Below are 23,626 nucleotides of genomic sequence, written 5' to 3'. Positions count from 1 at the left end.
ATGTCAATGTAGATGTCTTAAAACATACTGATGGGAAAAATGAACTAGAATTATTATTTAGAAGTTTCAATCTAATTTCAGCAGTCAATTTCCAAATTGTGTGCTCCAAGATAGGAAGACTAATTGATGACATTTTTATAGCTAGCACTCAGGATGAAACAAACACGAAGCAATGTTTTAAGAGTAAGATACGAGGGGGTGGTATGGAATGAGGTATATGAGAAAGAGATGCTAATGTCAAATTCAATTTATTCTATAGTAGATTTGTGTCAATATTTGAAAGCTGCTTTCCAAAAAAAAAAAATTATAAAAAAAAAATCCAAGTAAGCCTTGGATAACTAACGGAATTAAAATTTCATGCAAGAGGATGAGGGAAATTTAGGTACAGGCTAGAGTAAGCCAAGATCCGATATTATTTGCATACTACAAAAATAATTCAGTATTTTAAGGAAAATCATAATAATATGTTCAGAAGTATGTACATACTGACAGAAATAAATAGTGCAGATATTAAGACTGAAACCATACGGGACATTGTTAAACAAGAGATACGACAGCCAGTCGGTGTACAAGATCGCATAACAATTAAACTAAATGACTATGTTAGGACTGACAATTCACAAGCTGCAAGTACTTCTAACAATCATTCTTAAACACAGGAACAAATATAGGATTGAATGGTCCAGTTGAAGAAGCAAGAGAATATGTTAAAAATGTCATTCTACAAACCAGTAACTACAAGTAGCACCAACATCCATCACTGAAATTAATACAATTACAAAAATTCTGAGAAACAAAAGATCTTGTGAGGTTGATGAAATTTCAAACAGAACCCTGAAAAGTTGTTTGAACTTGCTAAGTAATATTCTCAGTGATATACACAACGCATCAGTGGTGCAGGAAATTTTTCAAGACGGGTAAAAATATGCAGTTATTGAGCTACTTCATAAGAAAGGTGACAAGACAGACTTAAACAATTATTGCCCGCTTTCCTTACTGACATCTTTTTGCAAAATATTCGAAAAAGTTATGTATTCTAGAGTAGTTGCACACTTAAGTGGAAAAAATTTTCTAAGGTTGAATTCCAGAAAGGTTTCTTGACTGAGAATGCTATTTATACAATCACTCATCACATAGTACAAGTCTTAAATAATAATATATATCTAGTTGGTATTTTTTTGTGATCTCTCCAAAGTCTCTGATTGTGTAGACAATGATATTTTCATAGGAAAATTGAAATTTTATTGAATTGATAGTTTTACACACGGCTGGTTTGAAGCATTGACAACCACAATGCAAAAAGTTGTGCTGAATAATTCAGACAATGCCAGAAAGGTAGAACATTTTAGTGGCTGAGGTAAAATTATGAAGGGTGTACCACATGGTTTAATATTCATTATATATGTGAACGACCTTCCACATTCAACAAGCAACATTAGTAGTTTTTACAGATGATACTAGTGTTGTAATAAATACCATTAGAGAGAAGCAACAGAAGAGTTAGTAAATGATATTTTCCAAAGAATTAGGTAGTTGTCTGAAAATGGAGCCTCTCTAAATTTTGCAAAGAAAAAAACCACACTTCATTCAGTACTGTAACACACACAAAGTGATAATTATTTAGCACATGAGCACGAGACAGTAAGTAGTTTTGGGTGTACATACTGATGAAAATTTTAACGGGAAGAAGCATATTACTGAGCTTCTCAAAAAATGAAGTTAGGATACCTTTGCTGTACGTATAACTGCTAATCTTGGAAACAAACGTATCAGCCTCATGAGACATTTTGCATATATTCTCTCAATAATGTCATATGGAATAATTTTCTGGGATAACTCATTACTTACAAAGAAAGTATTGTTTGTACAAAAGTGAGCAGTAAGTATAATATGTGGTATTCACCTATGGATGTCATGTAGGTACCCCTTCAAGGAGCTAGGCATTTTAACTGTGCTGTCAATACATATTTTTGCTAATGAAATTTGTCATAAATAATCCATCACAATCTGAGAATAGGAGTCATGTACATACCTACAACAGCAGATGAAAAAAAATGACCTTTATTACCCATGGTAAAGCTGTAAGTGGTTCAGAGAGGAGTTCAATATGCAGCAATAAAAATTTTTGATAATTTGCCCAAAAAACATAAAATGTCTGACAGCCAGCAAAGCAAGTTTTAAATCTAATTTAGAATCATTTCTCCTGGACAACTCCTATTCCATTAACAAATTTATACTTAAAAACTGGAAGCCAGTAAAAATAGGAAAGTAAAATACAAACTTACAAAATAAATGGATAAAAATAAAAAAACTTGCTTTTAAGTATTGTTTCAAGAGTAGGAATAAAATGATTGTGTGTTCATTAATGTGAACAGTAATTATATACACATATCCTGCAAGCTCCTTCCACATCATTTTGATAAAAGAATTGTTCAAATTATCTATGGAGCACAGAACTAACTATTCTACTACTGCAGAAACTAGACAGTATTAACATCAGAGGCACACCTAATAACTAGCTTAAATCATGTTTTACTTTCGGGGATCTGGCTGCAATTAGTTTATTTAAATTTTCAGTTGTAATTTTCTATTTACAGTGATTTAATTATAATTCAGTGCTAAAAACATTGTATTCATTAATACACAGAAAAGGTCACATGAACATGAAGTTATATTTGCATTGACATGTCCCATATCTGATGTGCTGTACTGTACCTGTTAAGATTTATTGGACCAAATGAAACAAATACGTATACATTCTAAACAGTGATCAAAGGATGAAGGAATAAATAAATAACAAATAAGATTTGCTTAAAACAGCTGCAAACCTGCTATCAGAAGAAAGGAAATGAAACAGTTGCAAAAGAAACCCAAGTAGACACCTATCACGATTTGTTCACAACAACATGTGCAGGAGTGTGGGAATATGAAATTACAAAACTGCCATAAGAAAATAAGCGTAGCAACATGAGGAGGACACTGAGTGGGGGCATCTGGTTCTCCTGACTGGTTGGGAGGGCTCGGAACCGCAGTTCCTGGGAACCTGAGTGGCCTTGGCAAGTAGTCCGTGGAAGTGTGTGTCTTTGAATACTACATGCAGAGCCTTAATGAAAAGATCACGCCAACAACATATGTGGCAAGATGAAACACATTAAACCATCTGTGACGGGCTGTCTTCTGGATTCCACATTCTAAGTGCCAGACAACAGATCACTTCACAAGAATTTCATGCTTTCTTTAAAACTTATTAGACCATCAACAGAGTCAACAAGCTAAAAAAAAAAAAAGCAAATGACACATGTAAAAAAGAATTCCACTGACAAAATGAGAGCCACCTGAAATATTGTAGGGAGACAACCAGCAGCAGAATAGTCAGTTCCATCAACTACCTGCTGGGGACTCATTTACAATATGTTAAATAAATAAAATTATGAAGACATTTTATTCATATTTTACACAGGTACAATACACGGAAATTTCGTTAGGTAAAAAACACAGTGCACAGGCATCACTCAACCTAGAGCCAGCATACACAGTATCTATTTTGCTATATATTTTATTTTATTTATTTATTTTTTTTAAGCACACACTTCATAGCCATTGCTCTTGCTGACAAATGTAACTGTTTACATCAGATGGTGTAGTTCCACAAAAATAAGATCGACAAAAACAAATTTTACAGTACTGGGTATATCACTCAGAAAACCATGGTATTAAGCATTTTATAGGTCAAGACCCCTTTCTAGAAAGAATTTTGTTTATGCTTTTTTATTAATGGCTATCTAGCTAGCCTAAACGAGAAATTCATCAAATTCACAGACAAATTTGTAGAGGATACTTTATTGGAATAAAAAGAAAGCAGGCAATAGCCTCATTCATGAAATTATTAACAGAATCTCTTCAAATTACTAATTCGGCCAATTATAATGGCATAGGGATTAAGCTGCATCAACAAGAGCTCCAACATGCCAAATACATTTAAAGATTATGCTTAACAGCATCAAAAGAATAGTCAAAAGCTTTGTCCATGTAAAATCGTTTGTGTAGTATGATCTGCCAGAAATTGATTTTAAAGCCATTGACATGATTATGGATGTTACAAGATTTGGTCGTAACAATAATCAGTAAAAGTGTACTTATGGTGTACCGCAGTTTTTACGTTGTGTTCTATTGTTGATTAGTTGTTAGCGCGATAAATGATGGTGTGTGTATGACGAATCTTGAGTCGGTGGTCGGCAGCCAATCAGAATGCTCGTTCGTTATTTCCTATAGTGTGTAAATAAAGATAGCAGGTATTTTGTTCTGCGTGTCTAGAAATTAGTCACATCATGGGAATTTTTGGCGAAATCGGAAATACGATACCCCACTAAGTTATTGCAATGACGAGCGTATATCAAATGCTCTGCTACACATTAGTCTATGCCAGCAGTTGTATTTTCATACTACAATAGCCCAACTCTCTACCAGATTGTCACATTCCGACCAACATATGCCTTTGGCTTCGCCTCTGATCAGTCTGTAAGCACATCCAATTTTCTCCATTCGCATTTGTTGGCTCCCCCAATTGACAACGAAGCTATCATATTACAATTTAACCTACGCCTTGGGTTACGGTCAGTCTATCACCATCTCCAGCTTTTCTCTCGCTACCCATATTTAAAACAAACTAATTCCCTTATTGGGCTTAAGGAAATCATTAGATTTAACTAATCTCATCGCCCACCGAATAGTAACTATCAACTGGATATGACGAAGGGAAACAAAATAGCAGTAGAAGGGCGCAGCGGAGTAGTTTAGTACACCGTAAGGGCATCTTTTCGCCGTGTTAAGGCGCTGGCGTCACAGTTCTTGGCACTTTTGGATAACAAACTGAACTAAAAATGACGCATTTTCGAGAGATCTTTATTGTGGTGTATCACTGAAAGTATATATTTTCGCAAGATCCATATCGTGGTAGTCGGCCGCGACCTTACACAGACAGTAACTTTGATTGTCCGAGGGGAGAGGAGTGGGGGAGAATATGCGCGCCTACCTCCCTAATTATCATACGGATTGCTCTTCTTGTGGTGAGAGCCTCATTCGAATCCTTTTATGCACCAGGATGAGTCTCTTCACTCATTTCAAAATTAGAAAAAGAAACACGCAATCCACAATGCAAAGAAAATTGGAGTACACAAAGTGGTGGTAAGGTCCAACTGCGGCAGTCATCGGTAGTACACAAACCATTTTATGGTAACTACTAACTACAGCTCAGCTGTTTGGTGCTGTTGGCAGTGTGACCGTTCAGGCCCGACCTCTGCCGGTATCTTACGCAACCACAATTCAAAACACTCCCCACCAAAAACTGCACGATGCAGTTTCCGCAGAAAAACAGCGAACGGCTGTTCGGTTGCTTCTGTCGTCCTATCAGACAGGACACGTGACTTCAAGGAAACGTCAGTTTTTCGCTGCGTGAACGTAAGAAATATACTGAGTATGCAAAAACGAGTAAAAGTAGGAATGTGAATGTTTCTGATTAACACACTGAAGCAAAGCCACGTGTTCATACGCATTAACTGGTGAGAAAAGTAAAGGCGCCTTACCAAGAAACAGCACCCAAAGACTTCGGGGGAGGAATTTTAACCAGCACTGCGGCACTCTAAACGATGGAACTATTCGTTGACAGCTTCCCCGGTCGTTCATGCTGACACCAAAAGAAATAAAAATAAAGCGATAAACTTAAATTTATTTTTGACACGTTCATATTTTCTAGATATTCAGTTGTAAACCTTCAATAAGTTGCATTACCAATATCACACTAATTTCCGAACGCGTACTTTTACATCTACTCCCGAGATGGAAAAGGTGAAAAACCTTCCCAGCAAAATGCGTGCAGATGCTATTTCAATTTAAACTTCTATTGACGAAAGTTGATGCAGGCAAGATTTAAGCCTACCAACAAACAAATACCGACCTTTAAAACGGACTGCACAGGCAAACCAGTAAAATTGTGAAGAACTTACCACTGGATTCCAATATAACTAGTGATTGCGACGTGAGTAAGGTTACACCCAGCAATTGCAAACCACGCCCAGTTACCTACAGCGACAGAACTCTAGACTGCGCAGCCAAGGTTATTAACTACGTAGCAAGATAAATCGTCGTATATGCCGACAGTGTCACAAACAACTGAGGGAACGGTCATACCAACTACGCTTTGTCACATTTCCAAAGTAAAATTCGGTTTACGTTTGGTGGCACGCAACGGAACGTCAAAACATTCCACAATTTCATTTCAAATGGCGGCATTCATACACGCCATCAACGCACGCGATGCGAAGGTCAAGGTTTCTCGGGAAGAAAGTATGACATGTTGAATATGAAATGTCCAGATTAGTTTAATATTCTATACGACACCTGTTTAGGTGTTCTCAAATAACTCACTAATACAACACAAATGAAGCTATCTAAAAATGCACAATAGTTCTTGGTGACTTTAACATTAAATTTAACAAAAAAATAAAAACAAGGTACAATTATTAAATCCGTTTAACACATACAACATGCAACCTACAGTGTAGGAAATTACCAGATATGGGGATGGGTCTGAAACAACACTTGATCAGATATTTACCAACAAACAAAGCTGTGAGTACAGTGTTGAAGTAACAGACACAGGCTTTTCTGACCATATAGCTTTAAAAAGATGATAAGGAATGAGAACAATAAGAAATACACAGTCACTGAAAAATATGTACAAAGAAGACTTATTAATGCAGACAACATAAAGGTATTTAATATTATGCTAAAAAGGGTGCAGTGAGGCATAGAACAAACTGATGATGCAGACAAAAAGTATGACAGTTTTCTCACTGATTATACATATTGCTATGATATAGCATTCCTATTAAAAAGAATTAAAATCAGTGAGAAGACAAACACATGGGTAACACAAGGGATTAAAAAAACAGCAACCACCCTTAGAAACCTAAGCAAGCATGCTAAAATAAATACAACAATAAAACCATACCATACGAAATATAGAAGGGTCCATAGGAAAGTTTTACAGGCAGCAAAAAGGCTAAGCAATGATTCATACATTAATAATGGAAGCAATAAATCAAAATCGATTTGGAAGATTATAACCAATAGCATCGGAAAATGTAAAACCAAGACCCACTCATAATTTCAAAATTAAAAGTGAGGGTAAAGTGATAGAAGATGCTCAACAGGTAGCCAATATATTCAATGAATATTATGTGAACATAGCACCGAACCCAATTAAAAGTCTGTGCAATTCAAACAACAAAAACATAAAAGTACCAACTTGTGAAAAGACGATGTTTCTGTACCCAGTAACAGAATGTGAAGTTACAAATGCTATTAATAAACTAAAAAATAAAATGTCTTGTGGTATTGACGGAATTCCAGACAAGGTAATCAAACACAGTTCTACCAGTATAGATACTCACCTACATGGCATTATTAATACTTCTTTCAGGACAGGGGTGTTCCCATCAAAACTAAAACTCTCCATAAAGCCACTTCACAAAAAGGATAGTACAGCTGACATAAATAATTATAGGCCAGTCTCATTATTGTCAGGGTTCTCTAAAGTAACTGAAAGAGTAATGTACGAAGGGCTAGTTGACTTCCTGAATAAAAATAAAATACTGACTAATGCTCAAAATGAGTTTAGAAAGAACAGATCCACAGAAATGGCAGTCTTCCAATTCATGAAAATGGTTCTAAATGCCTTGGACAAGAACGAATTAAGCTGTGGCATATTCTTAGATTTATATAAAGCATTTGATTTAATCAGACATGACTTATTGCTTATGAATCTAGAATGTTATGGGGTCCGTGGACTTGCCTTCAAATGGTTCAAGTCTTATTTCTCTGATAGACAACAGAAAGTACAAATATGTCATGAAGGCAAGAGAATCTTTCAGATTAAAAAAAAAAAAAAAAAAAAAAAACTATGGAGTGTCACAGGGTTCTGTGTTAGGCCCTCTGTTGTTGTTGGTGTACTTAAACGATTTGCCAAACCATCTGACAGTTGCAGAAATGGTGATGTTCGCTGATGACACTAGCATTTTTATAAAAGGGTACACTGAGGATGACTGACAGCAGAGTGTCTCTAGGACAATAAATGAGACAGGAAAATGGTTTAGTGATAATGCTTTGATCATAAATAAGGATAAAACGGTATTGATGAATTTCAGTAATATTAAAAGTAAAGCTAGAAGAAGAGTAAAAGCTGAGTTAGGAAACTATGTTATTGCACAAGCTCCAGACACAAAATTCCTCAGTATATGGGTATATGAGCATTTGAGATGGAAAAAGTTTTGAGTAAAAAATTAAGTAAATGCTGCTATGTACTAAGAATGCTTTGGGAATGCTGCAACATTGAATCATTGTTGTGTGCCTATTATGCTTCCATGAACAGTTCGCTTAGATATGGTGTGATCTTCTGGGGAAATACAGGTATGGCAAAACAAGCTTGCAAACTTCAGAAAAGGGCTATTAGAATAATGAAAGGGGTTCCCTGCAGAGTGTCATGCACGGAAATATTTAAAGAATTTAAAATAATGACTCTTCCTACCTTATATGTCTATGAATGTGTATGCTTTCTGAAAACTCACCAGGAATTTTCAACGGGGATTATTTTCACAGAGACACCCACAAAGGAGCACTCTACCAAAAAAGTGTAAACTACCAGCCCAAAATAATTTTTAGTGCATTGCCTTCTACAATAAAGAAAAGAATTTCATAAATTCAAGGTAGATCTTAAACAATTTTTACTAACACATAGTTTTTGTAGCATTAAATAATATCTGAATATGGAAAAGTAATATTATTTATATATACTGATATAAAATATCTGTATTTATTACCCAAGTTTTTGAAACAAATAAAAGATAAGAAACTATATTGTAATTGACTACATACATACAATGTATATTGTTAACAGATGAATAAAGAGATTGATTGATTGATTGATTGAAAGGTGTTGGTTGCCCATGGGAATAATTATACATTTTAATTTTACAATGGTACTGAATTCTAGTTTGATGATGTTCATATTGTTAATTAGTTGGTTGAATGTTCCATTGATCAATTGCACAGTGTGGTAGCTGTTATGATATGGAACATGTCAAGTTCACAAGCAATGCATATATGAAAGATATATATCTATATGATTAATATTTCTATTATTTACCCCAATCCCTTAAATGGCACAAAATGCATATACTATATTTATAGATTTATTTATTCCTATTCAAGAATTCATCTATGGTATAGAAGGAGTTGTCAATGAGATATGATTTCAATTTATTTTTTAAACTATTACAGCTGTCTGTCAGACATTTTATGTGGTAATTTCTCAAAATTTTTTATAGCAGCATATTTTACCCCTTTCTGTGCCAAAGATAGATTGAGTAAAGGATAGTGTAAGTCTTTCTTTTTTCTGGTATCATAATGATGAATGTCACTGTTGTTTTTAAACTGGTCCATGTTGTTGATAACAAATTTCATAAGAGAGTAAATGTACTGTGAGGCTGTTGTAAGAATTCTCAATTTTTTAAAAAGATGCCTACAAGATGTGTGACTATGAACCCCACACATTATTCTAACCACTTTCTTTTGAGCAGTGAATACTTTTTGTCTAAATGTTGAGTTACTCCAAAATATTATTCCGTATGAGATCAGAGAATGAAAGTATGCAAAGTATGTTAGCTTACTAATTTCTATATCCTCAAAATTGGCAATTATTCTGATTGCAAAAGTTGCTGAAACTAGTTGCTTTAGAAGATTCAAAATATGAATTTTCCAATTAAGAATCTCATCTATATGTACACCCAAAAACTTAGTATGCTCTACCCTGTCTCCTGACTTCTGTTGATGTGTTATATTTATTGAAGGAACTGTACTTTTTGCAGCAGAAAATTTGATGTACTGTGTTTTTTCGAAGTTTAGAGCAAGCCCATTTGCAGAAAACCGATTAATGACATTTCCATAGACCTTATTTGTATTATTTTCAATTGGAGCGTCTTTTACTGGATTAATAATGATGATTGTATCATCAGCAAACAGTGTCAGTTTAGTTTCCTGTTTCAGATAGGAAAGGAGGTCATTTACATATATCAAGAACAGAAGGGGACCCATGATTGAACATTGTGGAACACCTAATGAAATTCCACCCCAGTAAGATGAAGTGGCAAATTTATTTAAATCACTTGGCCCATATAAGGAAACTCTTTGCTTCCTGTTCTGTAGGTATGACTTAAACCACTCATATGCTATTCCATTTATACCATAGAATTGTAATTTCTGTAACATAATGTCATGGTTCACACAATCAAATGCTTTGGACAAGTCACAGAAAATGCCTATTGGTGACATTTTACTATTTAAAGACTATTATGTGGACAGTAAAATTGTGTATTGCTGTCTTAGTGGAACAGCATTTTTGAAATCCAAACTGTGATTTACTAAGTATCCCATTACTGTTGAGATGGCTAACCACTCTTGAATACATTATTTTCTCGAAGATTTTTGAGAATGCTGTAAGCAAGGATACTGGCCAAAGAATGCTGTAAGCAAGGATACTGGCCAATAATTATTGACATCTGTGGTGTCCCCCTTTTTGAAGAGAGGCCTGAGAATGGCATATTTTAACCTGTCTGGGAAAATACCTTGAGTCAGTGATGCATTACATCTGTGACTCAGAACAGCTACTCAAACAGAACATTTATTTTTCAGAGATTTAATAATGTTACTTATTTCACAAGAGGTTATTAGATGAAACTTATTCTGACTAATTTTTTTTCAAAACAGACTCTTCCATGTACTGCCTAGCTTTTTCTTTTGAACTGTTCTCACTAATTTTTCTCCTACACTTAAGAAATGGTTGTTAAATACATTATCTACTTGTGTACTGTTGGTTAGGACAGTCTTGTTCTCTTTATTAGTAATACTACCAACCCCAGTTGTCACTTCTCCTGTCTCCCTCCTAGTAACATCCCAATTGATTTTATTTTATTGCCAGAGTTGTTAATTTGTTCTATAACATACATATTTCTTGATTTCCCTACAACCTTTCTCAGTATGCTACAATAATTTTTATAGTGTAAAACTACTTCTGGATTTTTACTAGTTCTTGCTGTCTCATACAGTTTTACTTTCCTTTCTGAAGACACTTTAATACCTGTACTAACACAAGGTTTCTTTGAAAAGTAAGTGGTGTTACATTTTGTAATTTTCTTTGGGAAACAATGTTCAAAAAAGGATATAAATTTATCAAGAAATATGTTACATTTATCTTTAGCATTTGGTTCATTATATACATTTCCCCAATTAACATTTCTTAAGCTTTCTGTGAAGTGCTCTATAGATACTGGGTTGAGCGACCTCACACTTTTACTTAATGGTTTCCAAACTTTACACCCTGTTTGGTTTTGTAAGTTAATCAGTTGTGTATCTTGGTCTGACAATCTATTTACCACAGGGAAAGCATGTGTTTGTTTTACATCCTCTTTCCGTATAAATACATTATCTATTAGTGTGCTACTGTCCTGAGCTATATGTGTAGGAAAATTGATCACTAAGTTATATGTTGTTAATAGCACTTCTAGTTCACTTTTCCTATCAGAATTACTTAGAAAGTTTACATTGAAATTATCACAGATTAATAACTTCATTTTGTCCAACAGACAGCATAATAGGGACTCAAACTTTTTTATGAACAGCTCCCAGTCTCCTGATGGGGACCTGTACAGTGTTGCTAATATCAATACTACATTATCTAGCTGAAGTTCACATGCACAAACCTCAAAGTGCTGATCAACACAAAATTGGCTTACTTCTACAGTTTTGCATTTATACCATTATTTTTATGAAAATGGCAACTCCTCCTTTGTCCATCCTAGATGTACATGTGTAAGATGCTAAATTATATCCACATATACTGACACTATCCATTCCCACAGTTACATGGTGTTCAGACAGACAGAGTATATCAATCTCATTCTTATTTTTGAGTTCATCTAAACACACTAATAGCTCATCTACTTTATTTTTTATTCCCCTGATATTTCGATGAAGTAAGTTGATACTGCCCTTAGCTTTACCCCTATTTACTGTACATTAAGTTTTTTTTGTTCTATTTATCTTGATTGTCAACTGTCTGAACTTTGTCTTTAACCTATAGTAAGCTGCCACTCTCAAATTCGAAGCGATTATTTGACATGCAGTAAATATAAACATATTGAATACCTTTCAACATATGTTTGACTGTTTGCTAACTATAAAATACTAAGACGCTCTACGTTCACAAAGTATCATTAGTTAAGCAACGATAATATTGTGAGAACAAGACATAAATGTATGTCTGTGGAACAAGGGACTGACCAGATGGCCAGTATATTGCATTGTTTATTCCTTGGAAGGGCAACTGATTTTGAGACTTGGATGTTTATTCTTTGTTTTTCTTTAGATCCGTTACCTCATACTGTAAGCTAAGTAAATGACCTGAAGTATATGTGGGTTTGTTTTCTGACCTACATAATTGGCAATCCCGATATGATATGAACAGCCAACCTTCTGATCTGTACCGAGCGAGGTGGCGCAGTGGTTAGCACACTGGACTCACATTCGGGAGGACGACGGTTCAATCCCGTCTCCAACCATCCTGATTTAGGTTTTCTGTGATTTCCCTAAATCGTTTCAGGCAAATGCCGGGATGGTTCCTTTGTAGGGCACAGCCGATTTCCTTCCCAATCCTTCCCTAACCCGAGCTTGCGCTCCGTCTCTAATGACCTCGTTGTCGACGGGACGTTAAACACTAACTACATACCTACCTTCTGATCTGTCAAATTTTGGAAACTTTTGGGATCAATAGTGGACTGTAGCATAATATCTAATGAATTGCTGCTACATATCTGGCAATAACAGATTCCGTCTCAACTGCAGTTGATATTAATAGCATATGAAAAACAACTGTTGGATAAATTACTGCAAGTAGCTGATAGAGCATGTGCCACATTAGAGTCAACTACAGTGGCATTCGTAGCAGCGGCAAATATAGCGTCACTAGAGCAGGTGACAAAAATGCATTGCTGATGCCGAAACGTGCTGCCGCATCTTATCGACAATCACCGGACATCGCCGGGGAACTTCGAGAGAATTGTCTGCCAGATATAGTTACAGAGCTCTGATAAGAGGACGCAGTCGCATCGTTCATCCAACCTGGAGCTGTTACATCTACATCTACATTTATACTCCGCAAGCCACCCAACGGTGTGTGGCGGAGGGCACTTTACGTGCCACTGTCATTACCTCCCTTTCCTGTTCCAGTCGCGTATGGTTCGCGGGAGGAATTACTGCCGGAAAGACTCCGTGCGCGCTCGAATCTCTCTAATTTTACATTCGTGATCTCCTCGGGATGTATAAGTAGGGTGAAGCAAAATATTCGATACCTCATCCAGAAACGCACCCTCTCGAAACCTGGACAGCAAACTACATCGCAATGCAGAGCGCCTCTCTTGCAGAGTCTGCCACTTGAGTATGCTAAACATCTCCGTAACACTACCATGCTTACCAAATAACCCTGTGATGAAACGCACTGCTCTTCTTTGGATCTTCTCTATCTCCTCCGTCAACCCGAGCTAGTATGGATCCCACACTGATGAGCAATACTCAAGTATAAGTTGAACGAGTGTTTTGTAAGCCACATCCTTTGTTGATGGACTACATTTTCTAAGGACTCTCCCAATGAATCTCAACCTGGCACCCACCTTACCAACAATTAATTTTATATGATCATTCCACTTCAAATCGTTCCAAATGCATACTCCCAGATATTTTCCAGAAGTAACTGCTACCAGTGTTTGTTCCGCTATCATATAATCATACAATAAAGGATCCTTCTTTCTATGTATTCGCAATACATTACACTTGTCTATGTTAAGGGTCAGTTGCCACTCCCTGCACCAAGTGCCTATCCGCTGCAGATCTTCTTGCATTTCACAGCAATTTTCTAATGCTGCAATTTCTCTGTATACTACAGCATCATCCGCAAAAAGCCGCATGGAACTTCCGACACTATCTACAAGGTCATTTGTATACACTCCTGGAAATTGAAATAAGAACACCGTGAATTCATTGTCCCAGGAATGGGAAACTTTATTGACACATTCCTGGGGTCAGATACATCACATGATCACACTGACAGAACCACAGGCACATAGACACAGGCAACAGAGCATGCACAATGTCGGCACTAGTACAGTGTATATCCACCTTTCGCAGCAATGCAGGCTGCTATTCTCCCATGGAGACGATCGTAGAGATGCTGGATGTAGTCCTGTGGAACGGCTTGCCATGCCATTTCCACCTGGCGCCTCAGTTGGACCAGCGTTCGTGCTGGACGTGCAGACCGCGTGAGACGACGCTTCATCCAGTCCCAAACATGCTCAATGGGGGACAGATCCTGAGATCTTGCTGGCCAGGGTAGTTGACTTACACCTTCTAGAGCACGTTGGGTGGCACGGGATACATGCGGACGTGCATTGTCCTGTTGGAACAGCAAGTTCCCTTGCCGGTCTAGGAATGGTAGAACGATGGGTTCGATGACGGTTTGGATGTACCGTGCACTATTCAGTGTCCCCTCGACGATCACCAGTGGTGTACGGCCAGTGTAGGAGATCGCTCCCCACACCATGATGCCGGGTGTTGGCCCTGTGTGCCTCGGTCGTATGCAGTCCTGATTGTGGCGCTCACCTGCTCGGCGCCAAACACGCATACGACCATCATTGGCACCAAGGCAGAAGCGACTCTCATCGCTGAAGACGACACGTCTCCATTCGTCCCTCCATTCACGCCTGTCGCGACACCACTGGAGGCGGGCTGCACGATGTTGGGGCGTGAGCGGAAGACGGCCTAACGGTGTGCGGGACCGTAGCCCAGCTTCATGGAGACGGTTGCTAATGGTCCTCGCCGATACCCCAGGAGCAACAGTGTCCCTAATTTGCTGGGAAGTGGCGGTGCGGTCCCCTAGGGCACTGCGTAGGATCCTACGGTCTTGGCGTGCATCCGTGCGTCGCTGCGGTCCGGTCCCAGGTCGACGGGCACGTGCACCTTCCGCCGACCACTGGCGACAATATCGATGTACTGTGGAGACCTCACGCCCCACGTGTTGAGCAATTCGGCGGTACGTCCACCCGGCCTCCCGCATGCCCACTATACGCCCTCGCTCAAAGTCCGTCAACTGCACATACGGTTCACGTCCACGCTGTCGCGGCATGCTACCAGTGTTAAAGACTGCGATGGAGCTCCGTATGGCACGGCAAACTGGCTGACACTGACGGCGGCGGTGCACAAATGCTGCGCAGCTAGCGCCATTGGACGGCCAACACCGCGGTTCCTGGTGTGTCCGCTGTGCCGTGCGTGTGATCATTGCTTGTACAGCCCTCTCGCAGTGTCCGGAGCAAGTATGGTGGGTCTGACACACCGGTGTCAATGTGTTCTTTTTTCCATTTCCAGGAGTGTATATTGTGAAAAGCAATGGTCCCATAACACTCTCCTGTTGTACACTTGAGGTTACTTTAACGTCTGTAGACGTCTCTCCATTGAGAACAACATGGTGTGTTCTGTTTGGTAAAAACTCTTCAATCCTGCCACACAGCTTGTCTGATATTCCGTAGGCTCTTACTTTGTTTATCAGGCGACAGTGCAGAACTGCCACTCAATCTCAACTGTACTGCCGACGGCAGCTGCTAGTAGCACAGACAGTTCGGCGCCCGTGCTACAAAGTGTTCGAAGCCATGTGAGTTCCTAAATGGCAAGGGCTGTCCATATTAGGCGCCACGGGCCACGGCACTCACAAACACCGCCGCCGACGTAAGAAGAGTCGTATTGCAGCAATACGCAGATGGACACACGACAGAGGTAAGCCCTACGATGGCATGCTTACTACTTTTCCGACAAGTTGCGGCATGACATCGCGTCAGTGGCACGTGATTGATAAGATTTCAGGCTTAAGACTTTTAATAGACACTGGTTCAGAGGCCAGCACCCTTACAGTCACGGGCACAGTTAAGAAGACGATGCTGAGCCCTTACAGTTGTTAGCCGTGAACAACTCCAGCATCAAAACGTATGGCTGCAAAGATATGATGATAGAGGTTGATTTTTCTACCCCACAGAATTGGAGTTTCGTGGTAGCAGACATTATGCAACCCATGTAGGAGCTGATTTTCTGTCACACTTTGCACTGGGTGTAGACTAGGTAAATGCCTGCCTTATAAGCGGGATACGATGTGACAGGATAAAGATAATTCAGTTGTGGACAGTGAAATTCGTGTAATTAATGATACAAGTAAACAGTCCACACCGCACAAGGTGGTGCAGCCAAGCAGTATTAACACTTTCGCTGTGGCTTATAAGCGTCACAACAAGCCACAAGCCAGTGCGGCTGACGCTTATGAGCGGCCGCGCTCACTGTCGGATTACTCAGTCTAGAGGCAGCGTCTAGGCTAGCATCAAAGCGTGTACACTTCTGTGTGGTCAGTTATCCAACGTATGTTGTTCGTAATGGCGGCTAATGAACCGACACCTGGACCTTCCAGTGTGAAAAGGAGCAGGAACAGTGTTAAATTTACAGAATAACAGTTACTTACTGTACTAGACGACAGTGATTTTCTGTGTAGTGAGGACCAGGCATACCACGGAGATTATCATTTACAGGCTGCAGAAGAATTGCAGAATGATGATAGCGTGGAAGCACAGCTTTCGAATCCTCTTTCGTGACAGTTTCGAATCTGACGATACGGGTCACGACGATTGTGTGGAAATCGACGACGAAAAAGAGCCCGACCTGTCACACGGAGTCAATTCAGGTGAGTCCTGGCGTAAAGAACCACATAATATGCAGTATCACCCATTCACGAAGGAAGAAGTTTTGCAAATTAATCCTGCTGGCTATTCTCCTATGGATTTGTTCAGATTATTCATAACAACGAATTGTTGCAACTTGTAGTTGACGTAACGAACGATAACGCAGTCAACATATTGCTGAGCGAAAATACAAAAGAGGGATCTAGGATCTGTAAATGGAAACCTCTAAGTATAGGCGAATTACTAGTTCTCCTGGATGTTTCGTTACATATGGGTAACGTTAAATATCCGCGATTACAAGACTACTGGAAGAAAGAACCGCTGTTTGAGAATAGAGGAATAGCGATGAGTATACGCAGAGATCGGTATTTGATCATATTACGCTCTCTGCATTTTGCAAAAAACCACATCCAGGAAACCCGAAACGAAACGATAGTTTATATAAGATACGACCTATATTGGATTATTTTAACACGAGAATGTCTCAAGTGTATTACCCGGATTGAGATTTATCAATAGATGATTCAATAATTCTTTGGAGGGGAAGATTGTCATTTAGACAACACATAAAAAAGCAAACGTAATAAATATGGCATTACGATGAACATGCTCAACAATCCAGATTCCAGACGGTTTCATAAATAATTGCGCTGTATACACGGGAAGTAGTGGAGATACGGGGGGAAAAGGTCACGCTGAAAAGGTCGTTTTGCAATTGATGACAGGAAAGCTCCATGTTGGTCATTACATTTACTTGGACAATTATTATAACAGTTTTCATTTAGTTACAACTCTGTTGAACCTAAAAACACTTTCCACAGGTACTCTGAAATTAAATAGGAAATATACCCCGGGGGACGTTGTATCGGCAAAACTTGAGAGAGGAGAGGCAACTAAACGGTATTCTAATGGAGTTATGATTGGAAAATGGAAGGATCGACGAGAGGTTTCCTACATTTCCACAGAACATCTAAATGTGGAGCAAGTGACGAATGCGCGGCAGCAAATAGTCACGAAACCTTTGCCTATTATTAGGTACAATAAACGAGATCAGATGTTATCGTATTATTTATGTGAACGAAAGACTATCCGCTGGCCGAAAAAACTATTCTTTCATGTCATTGACATGCTAGTTTTCAATTCTCTATATCTGTACAATAAATACTCAGAAAATAAAATGACATTGTACGATTACAGAGTGAACATTATAAAGGGCTTCCTTCCACCAATGGACGTTCCACGAAATGTGAGCAAGAAACATCACAAACACACACACGTTGTGCAAAAGCGGGAAGCTACTGCAGGGAAGAAGTAAGTTATGAGGAAGCGGTGTAAGAAGTACGCGGAACAAGGCAAGCGCACTGATACACCATACGAGTGTACAACCTACCCTGACAAACCTGGATACTGCTTGAACTGCTGTATAATTTTCCATAAGTACCAAAAACGCGATAATATTGGGGAAATTCCGATTATCAAAGACAACTTCTTTTATTTCTTTTGCATTGCATGGTTTATTTTTGTGACGTGAAAGGTTAGAACTTTTTTCCACGAGTACTCAGAAAATGAGGTTTTATTTTGTGTTAAGTCGACTTCTTTCTTATTGCGTTGTAAAGCGCACACTTCAGTTTTTTGCGAAAGAATTTATTGTGCTAAATTTGTTTTAATAGCACCGCAACTGAAGTGATGGGGGACACGAGGGAAGCCTCCACGTAGGGTGTCTTTCGCTTACTAATTTCTACACATCCGGGCGTCCCCTGGGCGTCTATAATAAATGTAGACGGCTAATTCTCTCGTACCAGGAGCAAACATGCTACTAAATTGACGACCTCTATCAGAGCCAATCTTAAAAATGCGCATTTGTAGTAAATATAATTTGAAATGAATCTAGTTTCCTTCTTAAGAATTTGCCCTTTGGAATCCAAATTTTTCCTGAATGCAGTGGATTTTTTGCTTGTTTGAGCTGTATTTTTTGTTACATTATCAACAGATCACGAACATCTGATTGACGCCTGTGACCCCTACAGGTGTCAGACAGCACACAATACAGTCGACGCTTAATTAAAGCAGTGCATCTAAGGTGTCATCATTAAGTCAGTATAGGACATGATCGTACAGATCTTACAAGGTCTTGGCGTCAGCCTGCAGCTCAGGTGTGCTTAGGAGCGTCGGCTCCGAGCGGTACTTGCCGTTTCAGAGAGTTACCGGCCCGCACTCGCAGGTTGCCGGGCCGCACTGGAGAGTTGCGCGCTTCCGCCGGTTTCACGATGCATCTGTAGAACGGCTCCACAAGGATTGGCTAATGGCTCCACAACGATTGGCTGAGACTAAGGTGCTATTTGAGGATATGCTCCATGCTGGTAATATACGAAGATCAGACAGCCCATGGTTTCCCCATTACATATACAGTGTGCAAAAAAGGATGGCATATGGCGCTCCTGTAGCGATTATCATAGGCTGAACACAAGAATAGTCCCAGATAAGTACCCGATGCCTAACATCCAAGAATTTACCTTTTCTATGGTGGGTGCAAAAGTTTTCTCAGTGTTCAAAATGGCTCTGAGCACTATGGGACTCAACTGCTGAGGTCATAAGTCCCCTAGAACTTAGAACTACTTAAACCTAACTAACCTAAGGACAACACACACATCCATGCCCGAGGCAGGATTCGAACCTGCGACCGTAGCGGTCGCGCGGTTCCAGACTGTAGCGCCAGAACCGCTCGGCCACCAGCGGCCGGCTTTCTCAGTGTTGTATTGTTGGAAAGCTTCCAACTAGATCCCAGTGGCACATACCGATGTTGCAAAGACAGAAGGTATTACACCTTTTAACTTGTTTGAGTTTTTATTTATGCCATTTAGTCTTAAAAATGCAGCCCAAACCTGGCAGATTCATTGATGAATTGTAACGAGGCATACCATTTTCCTTCGCGTATTTAAACGACATATTCATATATTTAGCTGATGTACAAGTTCATGACAAGCATATACACGAAGTGCAGAAGAGGTTGTGTAATTACAGAGTGGTACTAAATGAAGGCAGGTGCGTCATGCGCAAAAGCGACGCGACTTTCCTAGCCCGCAAAGTCTCGGGCGATGGGATCCGACCTTTGCCTGAAAAGATCGCGACATTGCGTAATCTACCAAAGTCACCAGACTATAAGCAACTTACACGATTTTTGGGCATGGTAAATTTTTACCGCCGTCATTTGCCGGTAACAGCTGCCACCCAGGTACCACTAACAGATATGCTTGTGGATAAGAATGCCAAGCGCAAGCGAACATTACACTGGACCCCAGAAATGAGTAATGCTTTCAGCCAATTACAAGCCAGCCTTTATAAGGCAGTGTTGCTTGCCCCCCTGCCCCCAGGTGCACCATTGAATATTGTGTTTGACGCCTGCCAGATCATGAATGGAGCAGCACTATACCAAGAAGCGAATGGAGTTGGTAGTCTGAATTTTTTTCAACATTTTTATATTAATTTGGAATATAAGATACACCTGAATTTTAGAGGCAATTTTTCGAAGAAAAAAAGTGTTTCTTGTAATCCATAAAATACGGCACCATTTCTCACGATACAGAAACTGTGAATAACCTTTTAGAGCTATTGGGAGTGTTGTCTAACTTACTATAGACCCTAAATGATTAATGGAAAATCTCATATTAAGATGTAAAACAAATACTAACAAAGAGATAGAGGGGCTGGCCAGTACTTACCCCAGCTCAGTACAGCCAATAGATACACATAAAACAGAACCGAAAATTTACGTAAATTTTCTGTTCTGTTTTTTGTGTATCTATCGTCTGTACTGAGCTGAGGTAAGTACTGGCCAGCCCCTCTATCTCTTTGTTAGTATTTGTTTTACTATAGACCCTGTCACACTTCTACTTATTACACCTGATTTCACATCCACTAGTGATGAGATCTCCATCCTAGACTACATAACACAGGACGTCGTTATCAGGAGAAAGAAAACTGGCGTTCTACGGATCGGAGCGTGGAATGTCAGATCCCATAATCGGGCAGGTAGATTAGAAAATTTAAAAAGGGAAATGGATAGGTTAAAGTTAGATATAGTGGGAATTAGTGAAGTTCGGTGGCAGGAGGAACAAGACTTTTGGTCAGGTGATTACAGGGTTATAAATACAAAATCAAATAGGGGTAATGCAGGAGTAGGTTTAATAATGAATAAAAAAATAGGAGTGCGGGTTAGCTACTACAAACAGCGTAGTGAACGCACTATTGTGGCCAAGATAGACACAAAGCCCATGCCTACTACAGTAGTACAAGTTTATACGCCAACTAGCTCTGCAGATGATGAAGAAATGGATGAAATGTATGACGAGAGAAAAGAAATTATTCAGGTAGTGAAGGGAGACGAAAATTTAATAGTCATGGGTGACTGGAGTTCGTCAGTAGGAAAAGGGAGAGAAGGAAACATAGTAGGTGAATATGGATTGGGGGGAAGGAATGAAAGGGGAAGCCGCATTGTAGAATTTTGCACAGAGCATAACTTAATCATAGCTAACACTTGGTTCAAGAATCATAAAAGAAGGTTGTATACCTGGAAGAATCCTGGAGATACTAAAAGCTATCAGATAGATTATATAATGGTAAGACAGAGATTTAGGAACCAGGTTTTAAATTGTAGGACATTTCCTGGGGCAGATGTGGATTCTGACCACAATCTATTGGTTATGAATTGCAGATTGAAACTGAAGAAACTGCAAAAAGGTGGGAATTTAAGGAGATGGGACCTGGATAAACTGAAAGAACTAGAGGTTGTAGAGAGTTTCAGGGAGAGCGTAAGGGAACAATTGACAGGAATGGGGAAAAGAAATACAGTAGAATAAGAATGGGTAGCTCTGAGGGATGAAGTAGTGAAGGCAGCAGACGATCAAGTAGGTAAAAAGACGAGGGCTAATAGAAATCCTTGGGTAACAGAAGAAATATTGAATTTAATTGATGAAAGGAGAAAATATAAAAATGCAGTACATGAAGCAGGCAAAAAGGAATACAAACGTCTCAAAAATGAGATCAACAGGAAGTGCAAAATGGCTAAGCAGGGATGGCTAGAGGACAAATGGAAGACTGTAGAGGCTTATCTCACTAGGGGTAAGAGAGACCTTAAGAGAAAAGACAACCACTTGTATGAATATCAAGAGCTCAGATGGAAACCCAGTTCTAAGCAAAGAAGGGAAAGCAGAAAGGTGGAAGGAGTATATAGAGGGTCTATACAAGGGCCATGTACTTGAGGACAATATTCTGGAAATGGAAGAGGACGTAGATGAAGATGAAATGGGGTATATGGTACTGCATGAAGAGGTTGACAGAGCACAGAATGCCCTGAGTCGAAACAAGGCCCCGGGAGTAGACAACATTCCATTAGAACTACTGACAGCCTTGGGAGAGCCAGTCCTGACAAAACTCTACCATCTGGTGAGCAAGATGCATGAGACAGGCGAAATACCATCAGGCTTCAAGAAGAATATAATAATTCCAATCCCAAAGAAAGAAGGTTTTGACAGATGTGAAAATTACTGAACTATCAGTTTAATAAGTCATGGCTGCAAAATACTAATGCAGATACTTTACAGACAAATGGAAAAACTGGTAGAAGCCGACCTCGGGGAAGATCAGTTTGGATTCTGTATAAATATTGGAACACGTGATGCAATACTGACACTACGACTTATCTTAGAAGCTAGATTAAGAATAGGCAAACCTACATTTCTAGCATTTTTAGACTTAGAGAAAGCTTTTGACAATGTCGACTGGAATACTTTCTTTCAAATTCTGAAGGTGGGAGGGGTAAAATACAGGGAGCGAAAGGCTATTTACAATTTGTACAGAAACCAGATGGCAGTTATAAGAGTGGAGGGACATGAAAGGGAAGCAGTGATTGGGAAGGGAGTGAGACAGGCTTGTAGCCTCTCCCTGATGTTATTCAATCTTTATATTGAGCAAGCAGTGAAGGAAACAAAAGATAAATTCGGAGTAGGTATTAAAATCCATGGAGAAGAAATAAAAACTTTAAGGTTCGCAGATGACACTGTAATTCTGTCAGAGACAACAAAGGAGGATATAAGATGAACATCAACAAAAGCAAAACGAGGATAATGGAATGTAGTTGAATTAAGTTGGGTGATGCTGAGGGAATTAGATTAGGGAATGAGACACTTAAAGTAGTAAAGGAGTTTTGCTATTAGGGGAGCAAAATAACTGATGGGGGTCGTGGTAGAGAGGATATAAAATGTAGACCGGCAATGGCAAGGAAAGCGTTTCTGAAGAAGAGAAATTTGTTAACACAGAGTATAGATTTAAGCGTCAGGAAGTCATTTCTGAAAGTATTTGTATGGAGTGTAACCATATGTGGAAGTGAAACATGGACGATAAATAGTTGGGATGAGAAGAGAATAGAAGCTTTTGAAATGTGGTACTACAGAAGAATGCTGAAGATTAGATGAGTAGATCACATAACGTATGAGGAGGTATTGAATAGTTTTGGGGGGAAGAGGAGTTTGCGGCATAACTTGATTAGATGAAGGGGTCGGTTGGTAGGACATGTTCTGAGGCATCAAGGGATCACCAGTTTAGTACTGGAGGGCAGTGTGGAGGGTAAAAATTGTAGAGGGAGACCACGAGATGAATACACTAAGCAGATTCAGAAGGATGTAGGTTGCAGTAGGTACTGAGACATGAAGAAGCTTGCACAGGGTAGAGTAGCATGGAGAGCTGCATCAAAC

The 23,626-nt window shown here is 39.2% G+C and overlaps 1 protein-coding gene across 1 annotated transcript in view; it reads right to left on the bottom strand.

The window, feature by feature from the left end:
* Nucleotides 1-6,093, bottom strand: part of LOC124717121 (serine/threonine-protein phosphatase 6 regulatory ankyrin repeat subunit A-like) — a 121,294-nt gene extending 115,201 nt beyond the window's left edge. Inside the window, exon 1 of the mRNA XM_047243853.1 lies at nt 6,003-6,093. The gene's annotated coding sequence lies outside the window, so the exon portion shown is untranslated. The remainder of the gene's footprint in view (nt 1-6,002) is intronic.
* Nucleotides 6,094-23,626: the final 17,533 nt, after the last annotated feature.

The sequence above is a fragment of the Schistocerca piceifrons genome, chromosome 9, assembly GCF_021461385.2.
Source record: "Schistocerca piceifrons isolate TAMUIC-IGC-003096 chromosome 9, iqSchPice1.1, whole genome shotgun sequence".
In the NCBI taxonomy this organism is placed as follows: domain Eukaryota; kingdom Metazoa; phylum Arthropoda; class Insecta; order Orthoptera; family Acrididae; genus Schistocerca; species Schistocerca piceifrons.
The sequence above is the reverse complement of the archived record's forward strand: the minus strand, read 5'-3'. Positions and strand labels throughout refer to the sequence as shown.